Genomic DNA, 17,603 nt, shown 5'->3' with positions numbered 1-17,603 from the left:
TAAAGCCCTTTTGTGGGTAAAACTAATTCAGATTGGCTGGGCCAGGCCCACCCATGGCTGTGCATCTGCCCAGTCATGTGAAATCCATAGATTAGGGCCTAATTAATTTATTTCAATTGACTGATTTCCTTATATGAACTGTAACTCAGTAAAGTCTTGAAATTGTTGCATGTTGCATTTATATTTTTGTTCAGTATATATTTATCTCCCATACTTTGTTATTCATTTCTGTGCTGGGTAACTTGAACTTATCTTCTTTACCATATTGTCTGTAGTTATGTTCCCACTCTGCATCTGCAGGTAATCATTTTATTCAAACAAAAGAGGAATAAAAGCTTGACATTTCACCTGTAAAAAAATTTAAGGTAGGAGAGAGAAGAAAACAGACACCGGAAAGAAACAAAGGAAGAAAGCCGACCTGGGAGAACAAGAGAAAACAATCCCCCCCACCTGCAGTCGCCAATGGAAAGGTAGGAAAGGGCAATAAAAAGAGGTCAAAGGAAGTAGAGAGGAACAAAGAAGAAGAAGAGTAGCAAGAAAGGGAAAGAGCAGTCCAAAGAACATCAGATGAAAAAGTCTGAATGCTAGATCATCCTCTCAGAAGAAAAGGATGACAGCTAAAGGCGGGATAAATAAAGCTATCAGATCTAAACCTGGATCAAAAAACACCCCCAACCAAAGGAGGGAGGGCAGACACACCTACACCTATAGACAAGTTTACGCGCTGTATCCCGGGTGGCGCCATAACTCTACACAAATGCATTTCATTTCCGCCGGAAGTTGTTTGCACAACGTCTGCCGGTGTAAACACAGCGATGTCGACGCTAGTTTGGGAACACGGCGAAAAGGAACCGTGGCTTGCAGCATCTCCCGATGGAGTGATAAACAACGACATTCTGTTGGAGATCAAATCACCTGTGATGGGAAACAAGTCACTTGCAGAATTTTTGGCAACAAAGAACTGCGAAATCACAACTGTGGCAAACGGAGATAGGGTAGATTACCATATTGCCTGCAATGGTCCAAAAGGCTACTACATGCAGGTACAAATTGGGATGCACTGCACAGGGCTTCAGCACTCCAAGTTGGTGATCTGGAACAAAACTGAGCACCTAGAAATCGAAGTACCCTACGACCAAGGCTTTGTCCAGGGGCATATCATAAGGCTGCGCACATTCTACTTTGCCCACATGCTCCCGAAAATGGTTGATGATTTTGTTGAGGGAAGGTTACAGTTCTGCAGTAAATATCTCAGCATTTTAAAACCAAAATAAACTGCCTTATTTAGGTCATGCCCACAGGAGCCAACAGATGTCCATTGTTTACATGATCTCTTTATGCTGTGCAATATATCAGTGTGCCTACTGTTTGAGTGAAAATAAAGTTTGATGTAATTTCAATCCTTAGAGTGCTACAATTTATTTTAACACAGTTCATAATTCATAGTAAGCTCATACTGTACATAAATAACACTGGATTAATTAATTGTTTTGAGGAAACTAAACAAATGGCTTCAACAAGAAAGATTGCGTGTTTAATCTTAACAGGTATTAAAAAGTAAAATACAAAAGCAGCCCACACAATTACATCACTATGAAAATATTCATATATAATATTAAAAAATACAATGCATGCAGTATTTGTTGTGTTTATCTGTATTTAATGAACAACATGGCTGGGTGTTGGTAGACAGGGACACAGGGCAAGATTCTAAACCTCACTGATCAGTGGACTCTTCAGGTTAACTAGGCCAGCACAGATGGTTAAGATGTTGTCCAGTTTCGGTGCCATGCTGATGGGAACATTCTGGGATAAAATCTTAAACACCTTCAGTCTCTGGATTGCTCTTTCCACATGTATGCGGACATTGGCTACTCGCCTGGTGCGTGTAGTCTCCTCATTGGTCAACTGATTGCGCCTGTAGGTGAAAGCAGGGATGTTCAAACTGACCCTTCTCTCATCAAGCAAGTCTCGAATGGTGAACCCACGGTCCGCCATGACCTCATCACCAGCCCTCAGATAGTCTAGGAACCCACTGTCCATGGTGATAAACTTATCGCTGCTTCTGCCAGCATAGGCATCAGATATAAACATGATTAGCCCATTAGGGGCCACAGCGACGAGATATTTCACAGTGTTGCGTGATTTATACTGGCTGAAAGTGTCACTCCTTGAGTCGTGGTTTGTGGCTCTCTGCATGGCACTTTCGGCACAGTCAATGATGCAGGTGGTTCCAGGGTAGTTCCTCTGAAACGACAAGGGCATGGTGGCACGAATGGTCTCTCTTGGAAGCCAGGGGATCAGGACTTTGAACTGTTCACCCATCACGTCAATCCAGTGACTAATCACAATGCTTGCCATGGATGTAGACACATTGAAGCGGTGAGCAATATCTCCTAATATTAGGTTTAGTTTTAGTTTCATCAACGTCATAAGTATTTGGTCAACAACAGTAAGGGTAATTGATGGCTTACTGAAAGGCAACAACACCGTCACCAGGGTGAAGAATTGAACCATAAGCACTCCTGTATACAGCCGGGACCTAGCATCATCAATGACCTGGTGCTGGTCACAGTAGGACCCATTTCTGCCTCGCACTGTGTGGCCTTGTCTACTTTAACAGACTGTGTTGTTGAACAGTAAATGTGATCAATATGTGACGGATCCTCCCATTGGGTCTGGGCATCTCGAAATTTTGGTGTAGCAGGCTCGGCCTCACAGACAGGCTGACAGGTTTCTGGAGCATCTAAAAGGGGAAGAGAAAACATGGATGGAGCAAAATTAATGCAGGCATAGAGTCCTCTCACTACAAACATCACAATGGAAAAATGTGTACTACAACATTGCACTCACACGCACACACACAATCATCATCACAACAGCCTGCCACCTTGCATTGTATTTATGATGTAGACTAAGGCACACGCAGGCAGGCACACACACACACACACACACACCCACACCCACACACACACAATTAATGATGTAGCTATCATGGGCATTGTTTGTCCCATCTCCAAAACAATCAACTGCCTTAGCAAAATACCGGTAGCAATGTTAATGTATGACAACTTCTTCATAATTAACAGTATTGTCAGCTTCATAGCTAAAGTTGCTGAACTTACCCTCAGATTCAAGTCTGCGTTTCTTTATCTGGGGGGAGGCAGTGGTCCGCTGGGTGAGTTGACGCCTCTTTGGCTGGGGAGGGCGATTGTATCCCAACCACAACTCTGGGAAAGGATTATCCTTGGTAGGTTTTTGGTCAACAAAGTGATAGGAACAAACAAAAACGTTGAGGGGTGGTTTCTTTAGATTCAATGCCTTCAGCCAGGTCCTTGATTCCGAGTCAGTATCAGGCTTGCGAAAAAATGTAAACAATGGAGCGCATGGACATTGCCTCTTCGTAGCTGGTTTGTGGTCGTAGCACTCTCTATCTAACCACTCGTTCAGGTGCTTTCTCTAGTTTTTGCAACCAACTACCGTACACGTCGTTCCCGAACCACTTTTCTTCATGTTGTAATTGTAATTTTTATATCCTCTTTGTCACTGCGATATCAGTGCTTTGTCGGCACAACGGAGCTAGCTAGCAAAACAAACCCAGCCCGGCAGAACGGAAGTGGATTGCATCGACGGGAGGAGTTCAGGAAGTAGAGCGGAAACGGCTCAAAAACTTGTCTATAACACCTAGCTTAGCAAAGACTGTACAAAAAAAAAGATAGCTGTCATAGTGAGTGAAAACGGGGAGGAGACTGAGGAATCTGAGAGCAAGGGAGAGCGCTCAGTGGAGGAGAGCGAAGAGGAGCCAGTTTGTAATGAGGAGACGACAGAGGAGAGCAGCGAAGAGGAGGTTGTGGTGTCAGACACAGAGAGAAGCACAGAGGGGCAGGTAGACCAGGAATCGGAGGAGGAACCTACAGAGAAATTGCAAATCAGGAAATGAGGGGAACCTAAAGAGAATCCAGTCAGTAGTGAGGAAGAGGACGAGAAGGGGGAAGAGGAAGAATCAGAGGCTGTGACCAGCGATGGACATGAATCTGAGAAGGTAACTTCAAGGAAAAGAGAGTTGCCAAAGAAAGCTGCCGCCGTACCACAACTCAGTTTGACTACCAGCGTCCCTGCCCTAGCAGGGGTCTGAAATCCAAGATGGCTGACAAACCCGTGACACCATAGAAACCCATGAAAGCAGAGAAAAAGAAAGGGAAATAGGAAGCCAGTCGAGCAGAGGAAGAAGCACAGACTCTGAAAGGTGTTTCCCTTAGCAAGGCTGACGCTGCAAAACACAAGGACCAGACCCTGAAGCTAGCCAAACAAAGAAAAACCTCAATCAAAGACAACGATGATTCTTCTTCCCCAGTGGAGACGCAGGAGGATGAAGCTACCTCAACTTCATCCAAAGCTCCTAAAGGCTGAAGGCTGATGATGGATGATGCTGCTGAAAGCAAAAGGAAAAGATCTGGCCAAGGAGAACAGGAATGAGCGAAAGAGGAACAACAAGATGGCGAATGAAAAGAAGCCAAACAGGGGAAACAGGAAAAACATTGGCCTGGTCATGGGCAGAGTCAAGATGGCGTCTGTTCGATACAGGACCAGTAAGCTGCTGGCAAAAGCCTAGAGAGGAAGCAGCTACAGCCTGGTCTACAGATGCAGTCTCAGCGCTCGTAGGAAAAGCGTGACGACTCTACGCCATGTCTCGGGCTGGATCAGGGGGAAGATGCCCAAAGGGTTCAACCTGAGGAGTAAACTGAAAGCAGTGACCCAGGCCATTGGTGTCTCCCGCTGGCTTGGGCATGGGCAAGGCCAAAGGAATTCTGCCAACACCACCTGCCCAGCCAATTCCAGCCTGCTGGAACCAGACCTCACCCTCCTCAAGACCATCAAAAAGCCTGTTCCTGGATCAGCAGCAGAGCCGAGGAGGACTGGAAGTACAAGCGGGAGCACAGCAGCACAGAGACCAGACACCAGCAATGAGGACAGAAAAAGTGAGGCGACAATTTAAGGCAATGTTGGTGTCAGCATCCTGGAAGGCAGCCAGGGGGAAAATGGGCAACGGCCAACTCAAACAAACTGACCAAGCCTCTCTGTAGTGGTGAAATAGGAGTAGGGGGCCTCCTGAGCATCGCAGAGGCGTCACTACAGATCCAGGTTCAATCCCTGGCTGTGTCGCAGCCGGCTGTGACCGGGAGACCCATGAGGCAGCTCACAATTGGCCCAGCATCGTCCGGGTTAGGGGAGGGTTTGGCCGGCTGGGATGTCCTTGTCCCATCGCGCTCTAGCGACTCCTTGTGGTGGCCGTGCGCATGCATGCTGACTTCGGTCGCTAGCTGTACGGTGTTTCCTCCGACACATTGGTGCGGTTTGCTTCCGGGTTAAGCGAGCAGTGTGTCAAGAGCAGTGCGGCTTGGCAGGGTCGCATTTCGGTGGACGCATGGCTCTCAACCTTCGCCTCTCCCGAGTCCGTAGGGAGTTGCAGCGATGGGACAAGACTGTAACTACCAATTGGATATCACGAAAAAGGGGTAAAAAGTACACAAAAAATAAATAGGAGTAGGAACCCAGCCATGGAGCTACAGTCCCAAAGAGGGAGACAGGAGCTGGGTCTGGGGTCGTGGGGTCGTCCTATGAGGACGAGGCTGATCGAGAGGTGGCCCAGCTGATGGGAGAGGAGGGGCTGTACCCTATTGGCCCACCTGAGGTGCACTGGGCTGGATGACATGATAATTGATATTGATATTGAATTGATATCACACAGTATTACACAGTAAAGTGTGTTCAAGGTTACGAATGATAATGAATTTGATTGTTTCCTTTATCATGATAATAGCTCACAGAAAACCTCACAGGCTGGTTATGTATAAGGCTCACTCAGTTATCAAGACATAGCCAAAACCCCACTACCGTCCCAACCCGCCCTACCCTCAGGACTGGCTGCGAGCGGATACCCTCCTGCCCCACTAGGTGGACATGAGGATGGGGACCAGGCCAGGACGGGGGAGGACCCTGCCAGTCTGGGGAACCTGCTCAGGACATGCTGGAGAGCCCCCTCAACAGCACAAAGGTATTAGAAACAACTACCACCCATTGATTAACGCCCAATATATAGGAAAATGGCTTACTTCACCTGACAAAGGTACCGTTGTTGAATGATGCGAGGAAAATTCATAATTTGAAAAAAGCCATCATTTTCTTAGGTTTTCCATTGAAATATCCGGAGGCGCAAACCGTTGAAGTCAATGTAACTCCTAATGCAGGTTCGATATGTAACACAGAGCCTATTCATTTACATTTACATTTTAGTCATTTAGCAGACTCTTATCCAGAGCGACTTACAGTTAGTATTCGCTGTCAGTCAGTGTATACTGACTAAAACCCATATCAGAGACCTCTACTAGTTTATTTGTTTTCCAGTTAGTGCCAATACAATAGAGCAGAGCACAAAGAAATGCTGATTCAGGCCTACAGTATATCAGTTATCGCAGTCAGACCATAAATACAGGTGTATTTGGTTGCCTGTAGTCGAAGGGCTTTGAGGAGGAGAGGGGGTGATGGGGCTGAGGGATAGGGTTAGAGGACAATGAAATGAGAGTAACTATAGTTACAGAGTAGCACAAGAAGATAGCAATAGAATGAAGGTAAATGGGTTAGAAGAGATGAGATATCCATTGTGCCTGGTTCTGGAAGGGGGGGGGGGCGTGTGGCTGACGCATGCCCGTTCTGTGCTCACCTTTCCCAGGTAGTGATGGCAGGGACTGACCTGGCTGTGGAGGTGGACGAGGTAGAGGACCTGTCCCAGCTACAGTAAAAGTGAGAGATAATGCAATGCACAGCCAACACAACCACACCTCTGTGTTAACTGGTGTTTGTCTCTAGGGAGGTGTGTGAGAGCGTTCTGCTGCTGAATCTGAAGAAGAGGTTTCACCGCGACTCCATCTACGTTGGTAACCCCACAACTGAAACTTAGACCGATCTCGCTCTCTCTCTCTCTCTATATAACCATGTACAGTCAGGTCCATAATTATTGGCACCCTTGATAAAAACATGTTATCTGACCATAGAACCACCAGTTTTAGTGTTATTTATTTAATAGTATTTTTTGCTCATCTTAATCAAGGGTGCCAATAATTATGGACCTGGCTGTAGATCACAACTCTCCCTCTCTCTAACAGCCATATTAGATAACCATCTCGTGTTCCCCTGTGTCCCTGACAAACATAGGTAACATTCTGCTGTCACTTAACCCCTTCAAGCCCCCTAGCCTCTACACAGAGGACCTCCGACAACAACACAAGGGCAAGGAGCAGCAATACAACCCTCCGTGAGTAACGGCAGTGGAACTCAGGAGTAAATCAAGAGTAAAAATACAACTTATTGAACAGATAAAAATACACCTTATGAAACAGCGGTGACTGTGAAGCAACACAAACATAGGCACAGAGACATGCATACACACACGATAACAAATGCACTATACACACAAACGTACACATGGATTTTGTGTTGTAGATATGTGGTAGTAGAGTAGTGGCCCGAGGGCACACACTTAATGTGTTGTGAAATGTATTATGATGTTTTTTTTAAATGTAATAACTGCCTTAATTTTGCTGGACCTCAGGAAGAGTAGCAGCTGCCTTGGCACACTGTTACTATGTCACCAATCTGAGTAACGGCAGAGGAACAAACAGAGAGGAATGCCAAGGGAACCCTCCTTTTGCTAATGCAAGTCTGTGGATGTTTCTGCATAGGTGCAGTCATGTCTATGTCATCGCTGATGCAGCCTTCAGCCAATCTCAGAGCTCACCACAAGAACAGTGCATTGTCACCGGCCTCTCTTTCTTTCTTTCTCTCTCGCTTTCTTTCTCTCTTTCTGTGATGAGTGTGATAGAAGGAGTCAGACGCAGGAGGGTAAATCACAGAATACAGAGTTTATTCCGTCGTACACAAATGCGCTGGATAGCGACACACGAAAACAGGCACAGGGGAAACTATCTACCCTGGCAATACACGGTACGGGATACTCCAACAATATACAGGCACAGGGGAAATATCTACCCCGGCAATACAAAGGGAGAGTAGCTACACTATTCTCACAAATAACAATCACCCACAAGGACAAAGGGGGCAGAGGGAACACTTATACACGTACTAATGAGGGGATAAGAACCAGGTGTGTGTAATTGACAAGACAAGACAAATGGAATGATGAGATATGGAGATGCAGTGGCTAGAAGGCCGGTGACGACGAACACCGAAGCCTGCCTGAACAAGGAGGGGTGGCAGCCTCGGCGGAAGTCGTGACACTTTCTTTCTTTCATTCTTTCTCTCTTTCTTTCTCTCTTTCTTACTCTCTTTCTCTTTCTTTCTTTCTTTCTTTCTTTCTTTCTCTCTTTCTCTCTCTTTCTTTCTTTCTTTCTCTCTTTCTTTCGCTCTTTATCTCTCTTTCTTTCTTTCTCTCTTTCTTTCTTTCTTTCTTTCTTTCTTTCTTTCTTTCTTTCTTTCTTTCTTTCTTTCTTTCTTTCTCTCTTTCTATTTATTTATTTATTTATATCTTTCCCTCTTTCTTTCTTTCTCTCTTTCCTGTTCTCCTTTTCTCTTTAGAGTATGGTATTGTTCTGTCCTCTAGTCTACAGCTGTATTTATGTGTGTTGCATCTTTCTACAGTGGTCAGAGTGGATGAGGTAAGACTGAGGCCACCAAGCGGATAGTCCACTGCCTCAGACAGCCCATGGAGGTGCTGCCGATCCTAGAGCGTTTTGGTAATGCCAAGACCATCCTCAACAACAACTCCAGTCGCTTTGGCAAATACCTTCACATTGACATTCTCCACTAAGTAATTTCTCCTCATTCGCCCTGTAGATAAACAAGGTTGCGTTCAATTGGCATAAAACAGGAGAAAACATTGATTTCTATCATTTCATTGGTCGACACTGGTGTGGTGGTGGGGACTTCAATGTCAAAGTACTTCCTTGAGAAGTCACGCGTTGTCTTCCAGGTGAGGTTTTCGTGTGAGACGATTGGGTGCTTATTGTCCCTACCCTGTGTCTGTACCGAGTCAGAGACTTTACTCATGGTTCACCAGACTTTTACTGTCTAGTCATCAGACCAACGAGGAGAGGAACTACCATGTCAACAGGAGCAGAGATATACTACTACCTCAATTAGTAGAGTCAGGTTTATACTGGGCTGGGGAAAAACCCTTCATATCCCAGCCCACTGGGCACAGACATCAATTCAACGTCTATTCCACCATCATTTTGTTGACATGACGTGGAAACAACGTTGATTCAACCAGTGTGCTCAGTGGGAGGTGTTCCTTGGACCAGGAATGAGGGACACTGATGTCAGTCAAGCTGAATAGACTCCTCGACCGTCCCCGTCTCTGTCAGGGCGGGTCCTGTCAGCTGAAGGGGAAGCTGGACAAACAGGACTTCCTGTTGTTGTTCGATTGGTCGACATGCTGACCAGATCTCCACAGTCTAGGCCATCCTCTCCTCCATACTACACCTGGGGAATATCTGCTTTAGTCGTGGTCAAAAGTTTTGAGAATGACACAAATATTAATTTTCACAAAGTCTGCTGCCTCAGTTTTTATGATGGCAATTTGCATATACTCCAGAATGTTATGAAGAGTGATCAGATGAATTGCAATTAATTGCAAAGTCCCTCTTTGCCATGAAAATGAACTTAATCCCCAAAAAAACATTTCCACTGCATTTCAGCCCTGCCACAAAAGGACCAGCTGACATCATGTCAGTGATTCTCTCGTTAACATAGGTGAGAGTGTTGACGAGGACAAGGCTGGAGATCACTCTGTCATGCTGATTGAGTTAGAATAACAGACTGGAAGCTTTTAAAGGAGGGTGGTGCTTGAAATCATTGTTCTTCCTCTGTTAACCATGGTTACCTGCAAGGAAACACATGCCGTCATCATTGCTTTGCACAAAAAGGGCTTCACAGGCAAGGATATTGCTGCTAGTAAGATTGCACCTAAATCAACCATTTATCGGATCATCAAGAACTTCAAGGAGAGAGGTTCAATTGTTGTGAAGAAGGCTTCAGGGTGCCCAAGAAAGTCCAGCAAGCGCCAGGACCGTCTCCTAAAGTTGATTCAGCTGCGGGATCGGGGCACCACCAGTGCAGAGCTTGCTCAGGAATGGCAGCAGGCAGGTGTGAGTGCATATGCACGCACAGTGAGGCAAAGACTTTTGGAGGATGGCCTGGTGTCAAGAAGGGCAGCGAGGAAGCCACTTCTCTCCAGGAAAAACATCAGGGACAGACTGATACTCTGCAAAAGGTACAGGGATTGGACTGCTGAGGACTGGGGTAAAGTCATTTTCTCGGATGAATCCCCTTTGCAATTGTTTGGGGCATCCGGAAAAAAGCTTGTCCAAAGAAGACAAGGTGAGCGCTACCATCAGTCCTGTGTCATGCCAACAGTAAAGCATCCTGAGACCATTCATGTGTGGGGTTGCTTCTCAGCCAAGGGAGTGGGCTCACTCACAATTTTGCCTAAGAACACAGCCATGAATAAAGAATGGTACCAACACATCCTCCGAGAGCAACTTCTCCCAACCATCCAAGAACAGTTTGGTGACGAACAATGCCTTTTCCAACATGATGGAGCACCTTGCCATAAGGCAAAAGTGATAACTAAGTGGCTTGGGTAACAAAACATAAACATTTTGGGTCCATGGTCAGGAAAGTCCCCAGACCTTAATCCCATTGAGAACTTGTGGTCAATCTTCAAGAGGCGGGTGGACAAACAAAACCCCACACATTTTGACAAACTCCAAGCATTGATTACGCAAGAATGGGCTGCCATCAGTCAGGATGTGGCCCAGAAGTTAATTGACAGCATGCCAGGGCGGATTGCAGAGGTCTTGAAAAAGAAGGGTCAACACTGCAAATATTGACTCTTCGCATAAACTTCATGTAATTGTCAATAAAAGCCTTTGACACTTATGGAATGCTTGTAATTATACTTCAGTATACCATAGTAACATCTGACAAAAATATCTAAAAACACTGAAGCAGCAAACTTAAGCTAACACCAGACACAGATGAAGACCTAGCTAGCCAGTAACTAGCTAACACCAGACACAGATGAAGACCTAGCTAGCTAGTAACTAGCTAACACCAGACACAGATGAAGACCTAGCTAGCCAGTAACTAGCTAACACCAGACACAGATGAAGACCAAGCTAGCCAGTAACTAGCTAACACCAGACACAGATGAAGACCTAGCTAGCCAGTAACTAGCTAACACCAGACACAGATGAAGACCTAGCTAGCCAGTAACTAGCTAACACCAGACACAGATGAAGACCTAGCTAGCCAGTAACTAGCTAACACCAGACACAGATGAAGACCTAGCTAGCCAGTTACTAGCTAACACCAGACACAGATGAAGACCTAGCTAGCCAGTAACTAGCTAACACCAGACACAGATGAAGACCTAGCTAGCCAGTTACTAGCTAACACCAGACACAGATGAAGACCTAGCTAGCCAGTTACTAGCTAACACCAGTCACAGATGAAGACCTAGCTAGCCAGTAACTAGCTAACACCAGACACAGATGAAAGGGGAAACATATAAGTATCTTTACCATAGATAAATAGGGTAAACTTTGAATTATATTTGCTGACACCCTACAGTCAAATTTTGGCACCAGTAGAGTAGCTATCTAGCTATATAAACCACACCCCTCTGCAACACGCCTTCTCTGATGTTGGTTACAAGGTGGTACTTATTTAAATTAGATAAGAGTATATTGTGTTACCATTGGTGTATTCAAATAACACTAATCACTCAGCACTACTAACCTGTAGAGTAGCTATCTAGCTATATAAACAACAGCCCTCTGCAAACACGCCATGTTACCATTGGTGTATTAAAATCAAGTTAAGGTGATGTCACCTTGTCCCCTTAATAATGAATCCAAGTGTTTGACATGAGGGAGGGGACCAGTAACTTTATGATCAAACTTTATCAATGTAGAAGCAACAGTGATTTTTCATACCTTGGCAGCTGTCACAATCCAGTGGAACATCAGAGGGTACATTTACAGACGCAACTGTCCTTCCATCAGTTCTGGGTTACTATGATGATCACCAGGAACACTAGCAAGAGACGACAGTGGAGGGTAAGATACACGCGCACGTGTACACACACACACACACACACACACACGCACACGCACATACACACCCGTACACACACATACAGGAAATAATCAGCCAATCTATAATGAAGTCAATGACTGTGTTACTTGGCAACCATATTATATTGACAGACTTTATAGATAGGGCTATAAATTATTTTCTCAATCCATTCTGTTGCACAACACCAGTGGGTAAGGAACCCTATCACAGGTGTAATGGAGGAATGTGTGCCCTTCCCCTCTCTCCCACCCTGATGTTGTTTCATCATAACCTTCCATGTTTCACCTGAATGCGCATTGAATCCATCTTGATACTGTTGTGGTACCATAGCCTACTACTGTAGTTTTAACCTATGGACCTGTGAGGAAGCCTGACTTTTCTAAGTTCAACAATTCTGTATTGTTGTCTTTCAATTGTTTTGCCAAACTGTATGAATGTGGCTTTGGTATTACCTGTTGGTGTTCATTACTCATGTTTATATTCACCTCAGTCGTGGCTGAATAAATAGGCCTGGTTCCTTTTCATCCCAAAGAGACTTTGAATTCTGAGGAATTTAGTTGATTGTGTGAGAACCTCCGTATTGAAATGAGTTCAAGTCTTTGTTATTGTGTTGACAGAGTAAGTGTTTGTGGTGTTGAAATTCATATCTTTGTGTTTGGGGAGGGCCGGGGCGTCCCTAACGTTGATCCGTAGGTTATGTGAGGTACGATACAGTCACTTCCTGTTTAGAGAGAATCCTGTAAATTAAATTGGAGTGTTCTAATTTCCATGGTTATTAAACTAGGATGTTATGAGGTTGGGAGTGACTTTATATATTAGGGTGAATCCCTACTGTCCCCTCAGTAACTTACCTGGCAAGAACGGGTGATTGTCTATCAATGTAGTTATGGGAAATGTGTATTTTTGATCCAATAATTGGACTTTGAGATGAAAGGCATCAGGAGTGAATTGTAGTGAATGTGTAACCAGGCAACCTGCTGTTCCCTCACTGCCAGGTACATTCTAAAAAAAGATGGGTTAAAACCAACCCAATTTGGGTTATTTGATAACCCAGCGTTGTGTAAATATTAAATGGAACACACGCTGGGTTATTTTGAGTCTGGGTTGTATGAATAATTCAACATGTTGGGTTGTTGGAATTACCCAAACATTGGTTAATTTAACCATCAGTTGGGGTTTTATTCACTTTCATTCTGGGTTGACCTATCCTATTCATCATGTTACGTTTCTACACTTCTCTTTTTCAAGTTTGTACACTGCAAATTAAAATGTTCCTTGAATATTTTTGCACATTACATATTCTTAAACTAAATTAATAACATTATTATTTACATATTGTGACAAAGTAGTATCTATCCCCAAATGACGATATGCTCTTAAACTCTAAAGGGACATATACACTTGTGTAAACCTCATTAAAGCCACAAACGTGATAACAGTACAACAGAACAGATTAACCGGAATTATATTTACTCTCACGGGTGGCCAAAATTAACGTCCTGAAAGCCATGCCACTACTAAGCCACACCTCCAGTCTTCTGATCTGACCCGCTCGGTCACATCTCAAAATCTCAATAACCCAGCATCAACAACCAAACCTTGACCGAATGCATGCAACAACAACAATATAGTGTAATGTGATGTAAAAAGGTCATTGTCACCCTTATAAATATTTTAGCTACCTCCTGTCCTCCTCCAATTTACCTACACTTACCAGCTTCTATCTTCTTTCCACACCCATTCTCTCTCTGTTTCTTGTTCCTCATATATACACACACACACACACACACACACACACACACACACACACACACACACACACACACACACACACCTCCTATCTTGGACTTTAACCCCTATTACTGAAATAAGAGGCTGCGGCATCGCTCCTTCCGCTTGTCAGTTCTGCCTCCCTCTCTGGACTAATACAGGATTATTAACAGGTAGGTATTGCTTCTTTTATCGCTTGGCTTTTTAATACTTTATAATACTGCATCTTCAGGGCTGTATTGACATTTTGAGAGTTTAGAGGAGGAAGAGAGAGATGGATGGAGAGGGTGAAAGCGAGAAAGAGGGAGGAAGAGTGAGAAGAAGAAAGACAGAGGATACTATTGCCTATGTAAAGGTTTTGCTTGCTGTTAAGGTGGATGATTTGTCTGTCATCTTTCTCACATTTATATTTCTCTAATCTATTAGTGTTCATCTAATTTATTAATCTAGATTTCTGCACGTTCTTAGGTTTAGTTTAGTTTCTTTTCATTTCCGCTTTGGCTGCTGGTCGTTGAATTACTCTCATTTGGTGTTATTGTTTTATGGGACTTGGACTATGGATGCTGTTGTCATCACGACAGGCCAGGGAGAAAGAAAGAGGCTGTCCATCAGCTGGTCTGAACACTTCTCACCTGTTACTTAGTACCATGTACAGTGCCTTCAGAAAGTACTCAGACCCCTTGACTTATTCCACGTTTTGTTATTACAGCCTGAATTCTAAATTGATTAAATATTGAAAAAAATCTCACCCATCTACACACAATACCCCATAATGACAAAGTGAAAACGTGTTTTTATACATTTTTGCCAGTGATTTTAAAGCAGATTTAAGTCAAAACTGTAACTAGGCCACTCAGAAACATTCAATGTCGTCTTGGTAGGCAACTCCAGTGTATATTTGTCAATGGACAATTACCCTGCCCACATCCGAATGGATATTTATTTTTGATCACTGTCACAGTTGTAAATATGTATATATTATTATAGTTTTGTATTTATTTTATTGTTTCATTCACACCTGCACTGTTGGAGCTTAAGTATTTCACTGCAACTACAGCTGTGACCCTGTGCATGTGACTAAATAAGCATTCGATCTAATCTAATCTACCCATAACATGATGCAGCCACCACCATGCTTGAAAATATGAAGAGTAGTACTCAGTGATGTGTTGTGTTGGATTTGCCCCAAACATAACGCATTGTAATCAGGACATAAAGTTAATTTCTTTCCCACATTTCTTTAGCAATTTTACTTCAGTGACTTATTGCAAACAGGATGCATGTTTTGGAATATTTGTATTCTGTACAGTCTTCGTTCTTTTCACTCTGTCATTTAGGTTAATATTGTGGAGCAAACTACAATGTTGTTGAGCCATCCTCAGTTTTCTCCTATTACAGCCATTGTACTCTGTAACTGTTTTAAAGTCATCATTGGCCTCATGGTGAAATCCCTGAGCGGTTTCCTTCCTTTCTGGCAACTGAGTTAGGAAGGACGCCTGTATCTTTGTAGTGACTGGGTGTATTGATACACCATCCAAATTGTAATTAAAAACTTCACCATGCTCAAAGGGATATTCAATGTTAAGCACATATTTACTCCTGAATTTATTGCTGCTTGCCATAACGAGGTTGAATAGTTATTGACATTTCAGCTTTTCATTTTCCACTTTGACATTATGGGGTACTGTGTGGAAGGCAGTGACACAAAATCTCAATGTAAAAAAAATATACACCTTAGCCAAACACGTTTAAACTCAGTTTTTCACAATTCCTGATATTTAATCCTAGTAAAAATGCCCTGTTTTAGGTCAGTTAGGATCACCACTTTATTTTAAGAATGTGAAATGTCAGAATAATAGTAGAGAGAATGATTTATTTAAGCTTTTATTTCTTTCATCACATTCCCAGTGGGTCAGATGTTTACATACACTCAATTAGTATTTGGTAGCATTGCCTTTAAATTGTTTAACTTGGGTCAAACGTTTCAGGTAGCCTTCCACAAGCTTCCCACAATAAGTTGGGTGAATCTTGGCCCATTCCTTCTGACAGAGCTGGTGTAACTGAGTCAGGTTTGTAGGCCTCATTGCTCGCACACGCCTTTTCAGTTCTGCCCACAAATGTTCTATAGGATTGAGGTCAGGGCTTTGTGATGGCCACTCCAATACCTTGACTTTGTTGTCCTTAAACCATTTTGCCACAACTTTGGAAGTAGGCTTGGGGTCATTGTCCATTTGGAAGACCCATTTGCAACCAAGCTTTAACTTCCTGACTGATGTCTTGAGATGTTGCTTCAATATATCCACATAATTTTCCTTCCTCATGATGCCATCTATTTTGTGAAGTGCACCAGTCCCTCCTGCAGCAAAGCACCCCCACAGCATGATGCTGCCACCCCCGTTCTTCACGGTTAGGATGGTGTTCTTCGGGCTTGCAAGCGACCCCCTTTTTCCTCCAAACATAACGATGATCATTATGGCCAGTTCTATTTTTGTTTCATCAGACCAGAGAACATTTCTCCAAAAAGTACGATCTTTGTCCCCCTGTGCAGTTGCAAACCGTAGTCTGGCTTTTTTATGGCGGTTTTGGAGCAGTGGCTTCTTCCTTGCTGAGCGGCCTTTCAGGTTATGTCGATATAGGACTCGTTTTACTGTGGATATAGATACTGTTGTACCTGTTTCCTCCAGCATCTTCACAAGGTCGTTTGCTGTTGTTCTGGGATTGATTTGCACTTTTCGCACCAAAGTACGTTCATCTCTAGGAGACGCGGTATGGCGGCTGCGTGGTCCCATGGTGTTTATACTTGCGTACTATTGTTTGTACAGATTAACTTGGTACCTTCAGGTGTTTGGAAATTGCTCCCAAGGATGAACCAGACTTGTGGAGGTCTACAATTTTTTTTCTGAGGTCTTGGCTGATTTCTTTTGATTTTCCCATGATGTCAAGCAAAGAGGCACTGAGTTTGAAGGTAGGCCTTGAAATACATCCACAGGTACACCTCCAATTGACTCAAATGATTACAATTAGCCTATCAGAAGCTTCTAAAGCCATGACATCATTTTCTGGAATTTTCCAAGCTGTTTAAAGGCACAGTCAACTTAATGTATGTAAACTTCTGACCCACTGGAATTGTGATACAGGGAATTATAAGTGAAATAATCTGTCTGTAAACAATTGTTGGAAACATTTCTTGTGTCATGCACAAAGTAGATGTCCTAACCGACTTGCCAAAACTATAGTTTGTTAACAAGAAATTTGTGGAGTGGTTGAAAGACGAGTTTTAATGACTCCAACTTAAGTGTATGTAAACTTCCGACTTCAACTGTACATGTCAAGGGGTGGGAATACTTTCTGAAGGCACTTGATAAGTAATGTTGAATTTATACTCTGTGTAGATATTGTCCCCATCATACCAAATATGGTGGATTAATCAAAGGATTACGATACAGATCTAGTGGACTATCGCTTTTAATTACACCAGATGTAGCTGACACACGTTTATTAAACTGACAACACCCATCAACCACCACGTCAGCAAATCTCTTAATCAGGAAACGAGTTTGTCTGTGTGTGTGCACCCATGCAACTCAGCATAAAGCTACATAATGTTTTTGTGTAACCCACCCACACCCATCAATACACCTCAGTAAATCCATTAACAAGGGATCTACGGACATCAT

Source organism: Coregonus clupeaformis, chromosome 1, assembly GCF_020615455.1.
Source record: "Coregonus clupeaformis isolate EN_2021a chromosome 1, ASM2061545v1, whole genome shotgun sequence".
Classification (NCBI taxonomy): domain Eukaryota; kingdom Metazoa; phylum Chordata; class Actinopteri; order Salmoniformes; family Salmonidae; genus Coregonus; species Coregonus clupeaformis.
This window is presented reverse-complemented; position numbering follows the sequence as displayed.